Raw genomic sequence first — 16,996 nt, 5'->3', positions numbered from 1 at the left:
CACTTGGAAGTGGAGGTGACGTTTATTGTATCGATAATTGATTAAGATGTGGTAGCAACCCATCACTATTTGAATCTCAATTCCATCATAAAGCCGTACAGCTGAACGTGGCGTCTTAGTCTCTTTGGCTCTGTCTACCCTGCAAGGGATAAATACGTGACTATATGTATGTATGTAACTTTATACTTTTTTTATGCATTCCGAACGGGAATCTCCATTTAATTTTGATACGAGTATTCGATTACTTGCTAACGTGACTTAAATTTTAACCCATGCATAATTCGTTCACGAGACTGATTTTATGCTCTTAATATATATTCCGTATTTACTGTTCTGTCGACGAAAGATTTCAAAAGAAGATCAAACCATCTTGCCTCGAATGGAGACAGGAAATTCAAATCCTACTTCGACTATGCATTTATAACTCTATTTAAATGTACCTACATTAGTTTGAGTACTAACCGATATACTTTTACGGCGTGGGAAAATATAGTTAGGAAATCTACACATTCAGGCAACTGGAATTGTATAACCATTACTTAATATATGAGGTTCCCCTCTGAAAGTAGCGGGGGTTAGACTGGAGTCGCTTCAATTAAAAAACTGACTCACCCAATACAAGTTCATAGTCAAAATGATGTACCGGGCTCCTCTCCAGACAAAGAATTATTGTGAAGAGCATACCGCAAGCCGTGTAGTTCCCGGCACCAATATAAAAAAGAATAGGACCACTCCATCTCTTTCCCCGTGGATGTCGTAAGAGGCGATTAAGGGATAGGCTTATAAACTTGGTATTCTTCTTTTAGGCGACATGCTAGCAACCTGTCACTATTTTAAACTCAATTCTATCATCAAGCCGAACTGCTGAACCTTGCCTATCAGTTTTTTTAATACTGTTGGCTCTGTCTACTCCGCAATGGATATAGTCGTGATTATATGTATGCAGAGATCGTGGCAAGTGGAAAGAGATAGTCTCTGCCTACCCCTCCGGGAAAGAGGCGTGATTTTATGTATGTATGTATGTATATGTATGTATATTTCTCTTCAGAGAGATGAGGATGTAATCGAAGCTAACACCAAGACGAAAAATAAATTTATCGATAAAGCGTATCGATATCTCCATGGCCCATCACTACAACATTATAACCTGCTTTACACGAGCTATGTGAGTCGAGTGTACAAGTAAAGTCACATTATCATTCAGTCAGCATGTGAAACTTTTTTCCGCCACATTGTCACGGTCACGGTGTCTGGGTCACGCTTTGACACGTGGTAATGAGAAGATGATTATTCTTTGAAAATTGGTAGGTTGAGGATGTATGTATTATTCTTCTAAATTACTTTTTAATCAGTCTTTTGAAGACTGTTGGCTCTGTCTACCCCGCAATGGATATAGACGTGACCATATGTATGGCTATTGCCTTGGTCTACCCCGTAAGGGATATAGATGTGATTATATGTATGTAGTTTGATATTGCCCAAGTTTGACTGAAAGAAATTTATTTATTTAAACTTTATTACACCTAATCTAATGTACAATAGGATTGCTTTTTCGACAAGTCCGACCAAAAACCGATAAGCCGACATTTTGTTTCATTTATTTATTTATTTATAGTACTAAAATGCTACTTATTTCAATACAAAATCTCTCAAAGTAAACCCGTGGAGTGATGAATATTGGAGCATTTTTAGTAAGACGTTACTAATTATAAGTTATTAAATTCCATTTCTTATGAATTCGCCTGTAATTTGCTATCCGCTTTGGCAATTTGACACCAATGTGTATTAGTGTTAAGTAGTTGTTAAAATTCCGTGTGGTTCCCGGCACCAATAAAAAAAAGAATAGAGCCACTCCATCTCTTTCCCACGGATGTCGTAAAAGGTGACTAAGACTAAGCCTATCGCTTATAAACTTGGGATTCATCTTTTAGTCGATGGGCTTGCAACTGGTCACTATTTGAATCTCAAATTTGTCACTAAGCCAAATAGCTGAGCGTGGCCTATCAGTCTTTTCAAGACTGGTGGCTCTGTCTACCCCGCTGGGTAAATAGACGTGATCATATGTATGTATGTAGTTGTTAAAATTGGAGACTTGTTCTAAAGGATTTATAAGTCACCTGTAGTAAATTTACTTTACTTTAAACTTACTTGTTGATAGCCTACAAAAGAAATTCTCATTATCACCGGATCTTTCTTTGCGCAAGTCTTTTCCTCGCTTCCTGTACATCCATCATGAGCTCTCCGAGATAGAACAGAATCTAAATGACATCTTCAAGAAACAGCCGCCAATCAAATGGTTATCATTGGTAATAGCCGATGTAGTCATGTTTTCTATGTTTTGAGGTAAGAGCCTGTCCGTTACTTTCTAAGCAATTGCATGCACGTTGGTATATCACGAGATCGTAATGTGATATGTGATAAAAACAAAAGACATGTAGATTTTTATTATAGTAGAGGTGGGTTGAGTCTTCTTTTTTTGAAACTTATTAAAAGCTATTAATTAAAAGCTTATTAAAAGTTGAGGTTTGTTGGTGCCGTGTGGTTCCCGGCACCAATACAAAAAAGAATAGGCACACTCCATCTCTTTCCCATGGATGTCGTAAAAGGCGACTAAGGCATAGGCTTACAAACTTGGGATTCTTTTTTAGGCGATGGGCTTTCAACCTGTCACTATTTGAATCTCAATTCTATCATTAAGCCAAATAGCTGAACGTGGCCATTCAGTCTTTTCAAGACCGTTGGCTCTGTCTACCCCGCAAGGGATATAGACGTGACCATATGTATGTATGTGTGTAAAAGTTGAGGTAATCTTACGTAGGAAAGCTTTACCTGAATAAGTGTTTCGTTTAATTTCCACAAATATTGTATCAGCCTCTTCCGTCCAGTCTTCTCAAAACTATCACTTATTTTTGCTGCCGTTAGAATCCTGTGAATAAGTTAATTCTAGTTTATCGGCCATGTTCCTTTCAAATGTTTATAGAACATGACGTTGCCCTTTAAGTACTCATAAATGTTATTAAGGAATGACTGAACTAAGCACGTCATGAGCCAGGATTTAAATTCGTTCGTAAAACGTCTGGTTTTAAAAATGACACAAAAGCGTGCAGTACTTATTGATTTGGCACCTATCAATTCATTGAGCGAAAATTGCATGCCAAGCGATCATAATTTATGGTCCCGTAATATTATAAAAAAACTGCCTTTGTACAGTCTGGGAGTCAATGATCGAGTTCACATTGTCTGATGAGATAGTATAGCAAGATGGAAACCAAGATGGGAATGCAGGTAACCTGGATAGTGAAGTGTATTGGTTCAAAAACAATGGTATAGTCCTTATTTTAAAACTAATAATTTTTAAGATCTGAACTCTTGTCGAAACGAACCTGACCAAGGTTTTTTCCAGAGAACTGCTCTTGGAGAGGATGAATAAAAACAGGTTGACTAAGCAGATATACAAGGAGGGTGTGGAGGGAAAGGTCGGAGTGGGAAGATCTAGACGAACGTATCTTGATCAAATTAAGGACGTCCTGATAAAGGGTCAGGTCAAAAGTACCCGATACCGCCGATCTTGCATGAAGAGAGTTATGAATGTGGATGAAGCGAAGGAAGTATGCAGAGATCGTGGCAAGTGGAAAGAGGTAGTCTCTGCCTACCTCTCCGGGAAAGAGGCGTGATTTTATGTATGTAGTAATTATTAAGATCTGCACTCTTGTCGAAACGAACTTGACCAAGGTTTTTTTCCAGAGAACTGCTCTTAGCCACGTCGCCAACAAGGTAGACCCTCTTAAACTGCCATTTACTCTTGGTTGGTGCAACTGTGGTTATGTACTCACTTCTTTGAAGAGGAGGTTCCGACTTACCAACTAACCTTCAAAATCCAGGATTGTTGGTTGTTACACGTGTTATTCTAGAAATACAAACTAATAAACATATGATCACAAATTCATACAATGGCCATAGCGAGTACCTTGCATCACGTTTTTTAATTCAGGTAACTTGTCAGCCCAAGAATTCGCCAAAAGAAACTCAGAACTTCAGTCATATCATTGGATAACATTAAAAGTCAGAAAGAAGTTGAGAGAATGCTACACTCCACGGACAAGATACTCTTATCTATGTAAAGAACAACAATTTGAAACAATTAACTTCAAAAAACCATGGTCTTGAACCAATTACCACATAGATCATAATCGCAATTATAAGAGAAATTCTAACATTCACTCGAACGCAGATTAAAGCGATTGTTGAAAAAGAAAGTGAATCCAAAAGTTCACACGTTTTAGCACGAAGTTGGGAAACGCCTGATGATGTCAGATGATATCTGTTTTTTTTTTGAGATTTGACAATGATGATCTTGAAAACGTAAGTGGGTATCCCATAAGTTTCTGAGAACATGAAACGTGGAAACAAAGAATTAACTTGGCGAAGTTACGTTTTGTAAATTCAAAACTAGGAAAGAACTGAGAAACGAATGAGTTGAAACGTTTTAAGCACGTTAATAAGACCATCGGGGATTAGGCTAAGACTTTCTTCTGGCAGTAATAACGTTTGCAGGGGAATCTAGTCGGATATTGGTTACATATCCGGTTGCTTGAATGTTGGAGTTTTCTAAGGGCAGTATTGCAGTAGTACATTTGTAGTTAGGCTCTTCAGATTATCTGCTTCTCTTTTTTTTTTCTTCAGATCTTCTGCCAAAATATAAAGATGTGTCTGTTCTTACATGAGATGCATTATTTCTAACACTGCAACCTTTGTGAAAGTCAAAGAAAGTGGAGGGCTTTTATTATTATTAATGCAATTAATGTAATAAAACACTGTGGAGTGGAAGGCAAGGGTAATGTGCTGAGACGCATTACAATTTACATGAGCCGAATAACAAACGACGGTCAATTAACATTTAACAAGCACCTGTTGGTACATGTATACATATAATTATATCATATCTGATGTGGATCATATCTGAAGGACCAATAGTCTCGAAAAGACTCAAGGACAACATTCAACTGGTTAGATTTACTCATTAGTTTAATTAAATCTCTTTGGAGAAGAAAGGTTAGTTGTAAAACTAGATTTTGCCCGAGACTATACTTATATAAATCCCGTACCTAAGAGCGTCGAGGTATAACCGTTACGGTGCCCGAATAAAACAAGTTCGTTTCATAGGTTGGTACAGGTTCAAATCCTACTACGACCGATGTACCTATGATAGTGATATCCGATGATATTACAGTGATAAAGAATATCGTGTGTTTAGGTAAGTTGCAGGTAGTAGTAGTAAGGTAGATATGTAACTAAACACAATACAATGTTGGTAAGATTCCACTGCAAAGGTAGGGGATTTTAAACGGGAATCATTTCGTGAGACCAGAGATTGACAATCCAGGATTATGGTTGTAGATGCACCTCGGGTAACTCATTAGAGACGTGAGGATGCCACCAGGATTTACATAATAAGGAAGAAGACTGAACTAACCGTTCCTCACGAAATCACCTTCAGATAAATATGCAGTAAAGTGAGAGGCAAGATGTTACACATCGTAACCAATTATTTCGACTCACAAAAACTCATAACTCACCATTCGTCATGCCGAATGATAGAAGTGAAACTTAAATTTTAATCATTTTGTATTTATAGCATTTTTAATTACTGTTTCTAAGTACCGCTCTAAAATTCATCTTTCCTCTCATGGGTCTACTGGAAGAGATTTCTTGTGAAATAAGTAGCACCTTTGTACTAGAATTATTGTAATAAATGCTCCTGTATATAATTTTGTGTACATAAATAAATAAATAAATAAATGTTTCAATTAACACATACATACATAAATAGAGTCACGTTGCGTTGCGGGGTAGACAGAGCCAACAGTGTTGAAAGGCCTCGTTCAGCTGCTAAATGATAGATTTGAGTTGCAAATAGTGACAGGTCGCTAACATAGACAAGATATTTCACACAACGAAGAAACGGTCATTAGCAAGTCTTGAATTTGACGCCTTACATACACTAAGTATGGCAAAGACATAAATTCGTGTAAAGTTTATCTATTCATCACATTACAGGGTATACCCACCCATTCATTTCCTTAGTTGTAATGCAAATTCAAAATTTTTATTAATTATTATAGGATACTTCATATCATCTATACATATAATAAATCTGTAGAAAGGTCAATTCTGTACATTGAAAATATTGAAAAAATAAATAGCAGGGGGTGTTACTGGATCGATACCAAACACAAAAATGTGATTAAAAAAATTTTTGTCTGTCTGTCTGTATGTTCAGGCATCACGTGAAAACTAACGGTTCGATTTTGATGAAACTTGGTATAATTATACCTTATTATCCTGGGCGTAAAATAGGATACTTTTTATCCCGAAAAAATACAAAGAAAAAAAAATCTTAATTTTTCAGTTTATCCATAGACGTTGTTCTGTAGAACCGCGAACACACGTTGCGTTACCCGCAGTGGATTTAGCGCCGTAACCTGTAGCGCCTAAAGTCGGCTTTGGCTTGAACCGTTTGCTGCACAAGCGGGCCGCTACTAATTACTATGAAAAAAATACTACATAGCTACATTAATTCCCATCAAGCTGAAAATGAGTATAATTATTTAAAACACAATCAAAAGCATTATTTCAAAATTCCCCATGATTCCGGTTTAAGGAAAAAAATTTACTCACGGTCAAAGGTAGAAAATGGGTGTATCGCAATTTTCTTTAAAACGGTAAGTTTTTCAAATCGGAAAATTACCTCAGACATAAATTGTAGATCATAAAGTTATCTATAAAAAAGGTATCAATAATTTTTTTCAACAAAGCTACCGTTTTTGTGATATAACGATGCAAAAAGTTGCAAGCGTCATAATATGCATCCGTTTCCTTGCCACCTCTGAGGTAGTGTACTATTAGCGCGTTTTTTTTTTACATTTTTATTATTAAACTTGAAAAAGTCTGAAATATGTAGGTTAGAATAAACACGTGTTTTCACTACGCAGTGGCACTCAAGACTAACTTTCGTATTTATTATTTAAAAAAAAAATAGAATAACCCTAAGTGAAGAAAATCATCTTAGGACAATAATAGAGGTTACAATTATCAAATTCAATGCAATAATCAAATTAAAACTAAAGCTACTTATAAAAAGAAAGAAAAAAGATGACTACAAACTAAAATTTAATTTATAAATTGTACAGTCCTTGCATAGCATCAACATGCGGGAATGTGCCCAGAAGGCTGGCAGCATTGCCAATTCGAATAGCAATGCTGATTGCCAGATAATTTCCAGCCCTCCGGTCAAGATATACCTCAATTAGCTTTTTCGACAATTGTCGGAAAAGCTGATGGGCAGATAGGCCCCCCGGTCCCAGAGTTTCTACCCCAAAAGGTTCAAAAGTATAGATATTACCGATAACTACATACATACATAAAATCACGCCTCTTTCCCGGAGGGGTAGGCAGAGACTACCTCTTTCCACTTGCCACGATCCCTGCATACTTCCTTTGCTTCATCTACATTCATAACTCTCTTCATGCAAGCTCGGCGGTTTCGGGTACTTTTGACCTGACCCTTTACCAGGACGTCCTTAATTTGATCAAGATATGTTCGTCTAGGTCTTCCCACCCCGACCTTTCCCTCCACACTCTCCATGAATATCTGCTTAGTCAACCTGTTTTCATTCATCCTCTCCACATGACCGAACCATCTCAACATACCCTTTTCTATTCCTGTAACTACATCTTCTTTCACATCACAACATTCCCTTATCACACTGTTCCTTATCCGGTCACTCAATTTCACACCCAACATACTCCTTAACGCTCTCATTTCCACTGCATTTATTCTGCTTTCGTGCTTCTTTTGCCATACCCAACTTTCACTCCCATACATTAATGTCGGGACCAACACGCCCCTGTGCACAGCCAGTCGAGCCTTTTTGGATAGTTTCTGACTGCTCATAAAGGCATGCAAAGCTCCATTCACCATGTTCCCCGCGTTCACTCTCCTTTCAATATCACTATCACACTTGCCATCTGATGTAAACTTTGATCCCGATAACTACATATTTGCGCCTTTTGAGGTTTTTTGCCTCATTTGAAGCAGAACGGCCTTAGATTTAGTAACCTGAAGATGAGACGGCGCAAGTGTGTCGACACAAGAAGCATCCCACACCAAAGGCCGCCCCAATCTCCAGGGTACCAAAGTCATACTATCCGGTCTCTTGGCATCATCCCGAGCCTGACCGTTTGGTTCTAGGAGGATTATATCATTTAGGGCGGCATGGCGCCCTAAACGGCCGGCACTCCTAGGGCATGAGAGGCCGTGGTGTCCATAGCCGACAACGATATCCCCGCAAGGACAACTATTATTAAAGACTAACGGTATTTCATGTGTTGAGCATTCTGAGATAAAGCAGCTATACGACCCTAGCCACGTACGCAATTAAACAGAGAGACAGATGTTGTCTCAAGGTTTCACTACAGTATAAATGAAGGGACTGGGTTTCATTATACTTATGTATATTTTATATTTTGAATTCAAGTTAAAATTACCGACAGAACAATATTTTTACTTATATTACTGCTACATAGAGTATATACGAGACGTGCTTATGCATATTATGACGCTTGCAACTTTTTGCATCTTTATATCTCAGAAACGGTAGCTTTATTGAAAAAAAATATTGATTCCTTTTTATAGATATCTTTATGATCTACAATCTATGTCTGAGGTAATTTTCCTATAAAACTTACCGTTTTGAAGAAAATCGTGAAAATCCCATTTTCTTACCTTTGACCTTGGGTAATTTTTTTCCTTAAACCGGAATCATGGGGAATTTTGAAATAATGCTTTTGATTGTGTTTTAAACAATTATACTCATTTTCAGCTTGATGGGAATTAATGTAGCTTCATTCCTATTTTTTGGTCTAAATTGACCGGACTGAAAATAAAATGGAGAAATAAACCATCTACGCGAAGACCGACATCCGCGCGGACGGAGTCGCGGGGAAAGCTAGTTTAATAATAATCATATCACTTGGTTTCCCAACATTAGTGGACGTCAAATAAAAATAGGTGTCGATAAATTCATGTTTTTTTCGCAGGTGGCGCTAATTTCACGCGTGCAAAGCTGCAGGTATAAGCATGTTTCATTCATAAATAAACTGGCAAGTAACCTTTACTGAGTGAGAAGTAAATCAAGCCTATTATGAAATGTTATACTTGTGAGATAACACGTCTTATAAAGCAGACTACTACCAGACGAAGAACCTGTTTGAACCCCGAACTTGCTCGATACGAACGTGACCGAAATGTTAGGTTGTGTCACATTAAGACAAGGAAAGCTTTACAAAACTTTATTGTATTACTTATTTATAATCTTTGTACTTATATTAGAATATAATAGAAAAGATTTATTTTCAAAATTGGATACAAGGTATCACTAATTGACGTCACGTATTATTGTTTTATTACTCTTAACTCTTGTGTGGTTTTCGACTCTAGAATAAAACCACTACATAGCTTTTCCATGGATGTCGTAATAGGCAACTAAGGGATATGCTTATAAACTTGGGATTCTTTTTTTAGGGGATGGGCTAGCAACCTGTCACTATTTGAATCTCAATTCCATCATAAAGTCATACAGCTGAACGTGACCTTTTAGTCTTTTCCAGACTATCGGCCCTGTCTACCCCGCAAGGGATACATACTATAAGCATGTATGTGAGTAGGACATGCTAATGATGTTTATATGAAAAAAAAAATTAAAAAAAAAGCGGCGCTTACTGTAACACTGTCTTTAAAATATTTGAACAAACCATTAGCATAGTCTATACAATTTGATGCATAACATGACAAAAGAATATTAATTAGCATGTAAGTAGGTAGTATTAAACTGTTTTAACATAATACTATGTAAGACAAATGTAACATTTAAGACAGTGGTAACATTTTACAGGAGTTTAAAAAAGTGGATGCCGAATACATATTTTTATATAGTAAACATACACATACGAGTGAGTATCTTATCTTTATCCCTTATGTGGTAGATAGACAACATGAAGAGCATTAGGAAAATTTAGATGGGAAAAGCCTAGACAAACATAATAAGTTATCTTGGTCCATTACGATGTCCTAGCAAAGAGTCAGATTAGGAGTATCCTAAACTAATAAGCCTATTTTAAAAGACATACATACATATAGTTACATCTATATCCCTTACGGGGTATACAGAGCCAACAGTCTTGAAAAGACAGATCAAGCAATAGATAGTATGCAGGCATCGTAGCAAGTAGACCTGTAAAAGAAACGCAATCTCCTATCTACTACGATAATAATAGCACGTCTATTTCACTTCACATGAAAGACTCTTCGAGTGAAGAAAAATATAGTTAAGAACATTTTGATAAAATAAACACAAGTGATAAAGACGGCTGACACACTGCAATCACAATCATTTTATCAATTGTTGTCGAATGTTCTCAAGTCATTGTGTAAAATTTTACTTTCTCTCATAGAGGAGATGAGCCTCGTTGGGGTTCCGTAATTTTTTAACTCTGAGATCGTGTGAACCTCATAAATTAAGTATATTTAGTATAAGATCCTTAATTTAACTTAGCTTTAACCATAAGCAACAATTAGTAAGTAATGAGGCGAGACGCTGAATTAACTTTCTTTGTTGTGAGTAATTTAACTTTGTATGTTATTATTATCTACAACATCTAGTGGGTACAGTCAAAAGTCATCAGACTCTTAGGTCAGGTCTATCTGTAGTTTAACGATTAAATTAATATTCAGGTATAATAACAAGCAGGTAGCCCAGTGCCTATTTAGAATCTATACATATAATAAATCTGTAGAAAGGTCAATTCTGTACATTGAAAATATTGAAAAAATAAATAGCAGGGGGTGTTACTGGATCGATACCAAACACAAAAATGTGATTAAAAAAATTTTTGTCTGTCTGTCTGTATGTTCAGGCATCACGTGAAAACTAACGGTTCAATTTTGATGAAACTTGGTATAATTATACCTTATTATCCTGGGCGTAAAATAGGATACTTTTTATCCCGAAAAAATACGAAGAAAAAAAATTTTAATTTTTCAGTTTATCCATAGACGTTGTTCTGTAGAACCGCGAACACACGTTGCGTTACCCGCAGTGGATTTAGCGCCGTAACCTGTAGCGCCTAAAGTCGGCTTTGGCTTGAACCGTTTGCTGCACAAGCGGGCCGCTACTAATTACTATGAAAAAATACTACATAGCTACATTAATTCCCATCAAGCTGAAAATGAGTATAATTATTTAAAACACAATCAAAAGCATTATTTCAAAATTCCCCATGATTCCGGTTTAAAGAAAAAAAATTACTCACGGTCAAAGGTAAAAAATGGGTGTATCGCAAGTTTTTCAAATCGGAAAATTACCTCAGACATAAATTGTAGATCATAAAGTTATTTATAAAAAAGGTATCAATAATTTTTTTCAACAAAGCTACCGTTTCTGTGATATAACGATGCAAAAAGTTGCAAGCGTCATAATATGCATCCGTTTCCTTGCCACCTCTGAGGTAGTGTACTATTAGCGCGTTTGTTTAACATTTTTATTATTAAACTTGAAAAAGTCTGAAATAGGTTAGAAAAAACACGTGTTTTCACTGCGCAGTGGCACTCAAGACTAACTTTCGTATTTATTATTTAAAAAAATAGAATAACCCTAAGTGAAGAAAATCATCTTAGGACATGGAACATGGTTCTGGAACATGGATGGTGGCAAGAGCACGGAGGATTATATCATTTAGGGCGGCATGGCGCCCTAAACGGCCGGCACTCCTAGGGCATAAGAGGCCGTGGTGTCCATAGCCGACAACGGTATCCCCGCAAGGACAACTATTATTAAAGACTAACGGTATTTCATGTGTTGAGCATTCTGAGATAAAGCAGCTATACGACCCTAGCCACGTACACAATTAAACAGAGAGACAGATGTTGTTTCAAGGTTTCACTACAGTATAAATGAAGGGACTGGGTTTCATTATACTTATGTATATTTTATATTTTGAATTCAAGTTAAAATTACCGACAGAACAATATTTTTACTTATATTACTGCTACATAGAGTATATACGAGATGTGCTTATGCATATTATGACGCTTGCAACTTTTTGCATCGTAATATCTCAGAAACGGTAGCTTTATTGAAAAAAAAATATTGATTCCTTTTTATAGATATCTTTATGATCTACAATCTATGTCTGAGGTAATTTTCCTATAAAACTTACCGTTTTGAAGAAAATTGGGAAAATCCCATTTTCTTACCTTTGACCTTGGGTAATTTTTTTCCTTAAACCGGAATCATGGGGAATTTTGAAATAATGCTTTTGATTGTGTTTTAAACAATTATACTCATTTTCAGCTTGATGGGAATTAATGTAGCTTCATTCCTATTTTTTGGGCTAAATTGACCGGTATGAAAATAAAATGGAGAAATAAACCATCTACGCGAAGACCGACATCCGCGCGGACGGAGTCGCGGGGGAAAGCTAGTTAGAAATAAAAGCTTTAGTCTTTTAAAATCTCTCAATAAACTTATTGTTATTTTACGTATAACCAAGTAAATGCTGTCAATACGCTATTGTAAGTATAAAATCTATTTTTGAATCTCAAAAATGTGGCGAATTCTTTCGTTCTGGGAGTGATAATGTCGTTGGGTCGACTTGGGCCCATGTTTTGTCACAGTCGTTGGTATTCTAGAGCATGGCTAATAGATTGTAGTACAGCCATTTTGAATGGAATATTCCCAAATTTGCGATATCATGGTGATGAACGAAAACTTTTTTCTTGGCAAAAAAAGGTACTGCGAACAGGTTAAATTTTTTAGTGATCATTTGCCAACTCAGTGCTAGTGAAATTTGATTATTGTCTCTAATGCTTATGACTTTTCTTGACTTGTTACTCGTATCTACTATGTAAAATACAAAATTTTTGTTTATCCTCATTAAAGTTGCTTCTTTAGGAAAATTTGCAATTCATTTTATAGAAATTTGTCTGCTCTCATCTCGAATCATTCCCAGTATATTTCATAAAAATGCATTTGATCGGCTTTTTAACACCATCATTATGTGATCTGTACTTAAGTGTTAGATTACCTTCTTTTACCTTATCCGCGCGGTTTGTTCAATATTCTATCTTATTAATATATTTTTTTTTCCACAGAACCATAACATACCAATGTCAGATGGCTCTTCTCCAATAACGACTTATCAAAAGCCAGTACTGTATGTGTAATCACAAATCATGAAGTGTCATTGAACTCGAGCGTAAAAGTGAAAGGTGATTGCCTCTTCAAAAAGCTCAGCTAATGTGACTTGGTTTACGGTCTGTAAATTGTATAATACTTAGCATCCGCCAAATGCCTGTTTCTCGTTACTGACGTCATGGTATCATCATCGTGATCCATTTTAATGATTAAAATCTGACCGCAATTTTTGTGTGTAACTGTGGTTTTAAACCGGAAATGGCTAGTTGTTGATTTTTTTTTTTATATGGCTTGTCTTAGTTTGTTTGTAAATTCATTATTTTACATAACATAGTTACAAAAACATAGATACACAACGGCGGACTTATCTCTCGGAGGGAATTCTTCCAGCCAGAAAGCGCGAAGTCACGCCAAAAGTGGCGATATTGATATAATTGGTCCCCGTCCTTTGACGGGCACCAATTATATCAATGTCACACATGCAGTGTCTGAAAGCGCAGGTTTTCCTCATCATAAGAGCATCAAACTAAGTTCTTTTATACAGAAATACATATAGTCACATCTACATCCCTTGCGGGGTAGACAGAGCCAATAGTCTCAAAAAGACTAATAGGCCACGTTAAGCTATATGGATTGATGATAGAATTGAGCTTCAAACAGTGACAGGTTGCTGGCCGCCGTCGCCTTAAAGAAAAATCCCAAGTTTATAAGCTTATCCCTTAGTCGCCTTTTACGACATCCATGAGAAAAAGAAGGTGTGGTCCCATTTTTTATTTTGTTGGTGTCGAGAACCACACGGCACGGCACGGCAAAGTAAGTTCTCAACATTACTTAAGCGCGATGGGATTTGAACATCATGCTTTTTGCAAGTAAACTAAACGCAGCGAATCTCTGATTGAAATCACAGACGCTCGAACAAAAGCATCGAGCACATTACTTATTCGCAGCCTGTCATCGGAAATAGCTAAGATGTGTCCAATAAAATCGAAACCGTTGAAGAGAAACCTCTAAATGTTTGTGTTCCCTCGTGTAATGCATTATAATAAGAGGATCCGCAAATGACTAACCTGAATGTTGTTGCGCTTTCCAAATTGATAGGTTTTTGATCATGAAGTACCTAATGGTGCCGTGTGATTACCGGCATTACAAAAAAGAATAGGACCACTCTATCTCTTTCCCATGGATGTCGTAAAAGGCGGCTAAGGGATAGGCTTACAAACTTGGGATTCTTTTTAAGGCGATGGGTTAGTAACCTGTCACTATTTGAAACTCAATTCCATCCTTGAGCCAAATAGCTGAACGGGGCCATTCAGACTTTTCAAGGTTCTATGTCTACCCCGCTAGGGATATATTTCATGTTTGAAAATACTTAACATAATAAATCTTCCTTATTCCAGCGCCGTGATAGTGCCGTGTGGTTACTGGCATCAATAGAAAAAAGAACAGGAACACTCCATCTCTTTCCCATGGCTGTCATAAATGGCCATTAAAGGATAGGCTTATTTATATTCTTAGGACTCCTCTTTTATGCGATGGGCTAGCAACCTGTCACTATTTGAATCTCAATTCCAAACAGCTGAACGTGGTCTTGTAGTCTCTTGGCGACTATTGGCTCTGTCTACCCCGCAAGGGAATAAGACGTGATTATATACGTATATGTTCCTTATTCCATCAAAGAAAAAAATGATGACACAAAACACGTTACCAAGCAATTATATCGCATGTCAATAGTATCAGGTGTGACCTACTGGGGATCGAACCCATGACCCCATAGCCTCATGTCGACGAAACAATAGATGTGAGTATGACACGACTTTTTATCTGACAGGAAACAGAGCCAGTGTCAGATATATATCTTATATACCTATAAAATTCTCGTGTCACAATGTTCGATCCCGTACTCCTCGAAACGGCTTGACCGATTCTCATGAAATTTTATGAGCATATGACGAGAGACGTCCTGGTAAAAGTTCAGGTCAAGATTACCCTAAGTTGTGTCTGTGCCGTGTAGTTCCCGGCTAAAGGCGACTAAAGGTCCTAAAACTTATAGACATGGGATTCTTTTTTTGGGTGATGGACTAGCAAACTGTCACTGCCTGTTGGCTCTGTCTACCCCACGAGGGATATAGACGTGATTATATCTATATATGTATGTAGACAGTGACAGGTTTCTAGCCCATCATCTACATGAAGAATCCCAAGTTTGTTAGGTTATCCCTCTAACGAAATCCATGGGAAACAGAAGGAGTGGTCCTTTTCTTAAGCGCCAATAGGACCACATATGATAAGTTTTAAACAAAAATTTAGATTAATTTATCCTTTCTGTTAATTTGCAATGAGCATTCCGGGAAACGACATTAATTGACATCTCTTTCTTATCCAATTTGAACTATAGCTCACGCACCAAGGAAGCCATCAAAACGATGTACCTACTTAATTTACAAAGAGCTGTAAAGCTTTTATCATAAGACCTTAATCTTCGAGACGTGAAAGAAACGTAATACTGACGAAAATATACAACAAAAACTTGGAATGCGTCCAACGCGGCCAAGTTCAAGAGCAAGTTCAGGTTACTTAATTTTTTCGGATTAACTTACATTTAATTTTAAAAGGCTAAGCAACCACCTATACTAAGAGTATTTAACAACACAAATATCTAAGTAATTGATTATTCCATGTTTTTAGGTGACTGGATGTGGATGTCCGAGTGAAAGGTCAGATCTAAGTCTTTCAAACCGATGCTCTTACGAAGACAGATATTTTTGAGAGAAGACATCGTGAGGAACTAGCACATTCAGCCAATATAGGTCAAGTTCCCCTGCGAAGGTCAGTTGGGAGTCGCTTCGTATACAACCTGACTCTACCGATCTTACATCGTGGAGAAAGGCGAACCCCGGGCTCCTCTTCAGAGAAGTGAGGAGGTAACAGGAATTAACGCCAGAAATAAGAAGAAAAAGTGTAAGGTCAGATCAAAATACATACAATAATCACATCTAAGTATATACCTTGTATACAGATTATAGGGTAGACAGAGCTGTTTGGCTTAATAAAAGAATTGAGATTCATATAGTGACAGGTTGCTAGCCAATCGCCTAAAATAAGAATTCCAAGATTATATACCTTATTACTAAACAATTAGACTACTTTACATTTTTCCAGATTTTTAATATCAGTCATAAGTTTAAGCTTGAACCAAAGATGTTATTTTTGCAATAACATGTACCTAGTAAGCTAACGTTCCGAAGAAATATATTAAGTATGTACTAAATATTATAAGTAATGCAAGTTCAATCGACATTATGAAATATTTTAATTAATTATGTGCCGTTTAATAATTTTCATAGAATCAGATCTACCTATGTTTCGGGTCTAGAAAATATTTAAACAATATCGCTCTTAATTCAACATTCCTTTTAAAAACATTAAGTTTACAAATGATGTTAAGACAGCGTGAATTGTTGCATTCTATGGACACTTGCAGTGACAGCATAAAACCCCTGTTTTAAAGCTTTCTAACTTTCAATTGCAAACGTGTTTCGCTATCCCGTAATCAAGTAACCTGTTTGTTCAGGATGACTAAGGTAACAACCACATTTTGCTCGGGTATTCAGTCTCAAAGTTATGATATAGTAGTTTTGTTCAAAAAAATTTAGTACGTTTTCATATCGACGCAACTATTTTATTTGTATGTATGTTCTTCGAAAATGACTAAAGGCCGATTCGAAAAACTACATTTAAGGTAC

Source organism: Amyelois transitella, chromosome 23, assembly GCF_032362555.1.
Source record: "Amyelois transitella isolate CPQ chromosome 23, ilAmyTran1.1, whole genome shotgun sequence".
Taxonomy (NCBI): domain Eukaryota; kingdom Metazoa; phylum Arthropoda; class Insecta; order Lepidoptera; family Pyralidae; genus Amyelois; species Amyelois transitella.
The sequence above is the reverse complement of the archived record's forward strand: the minus strand, read 5'-3'. Positions refer to the sequence as shown.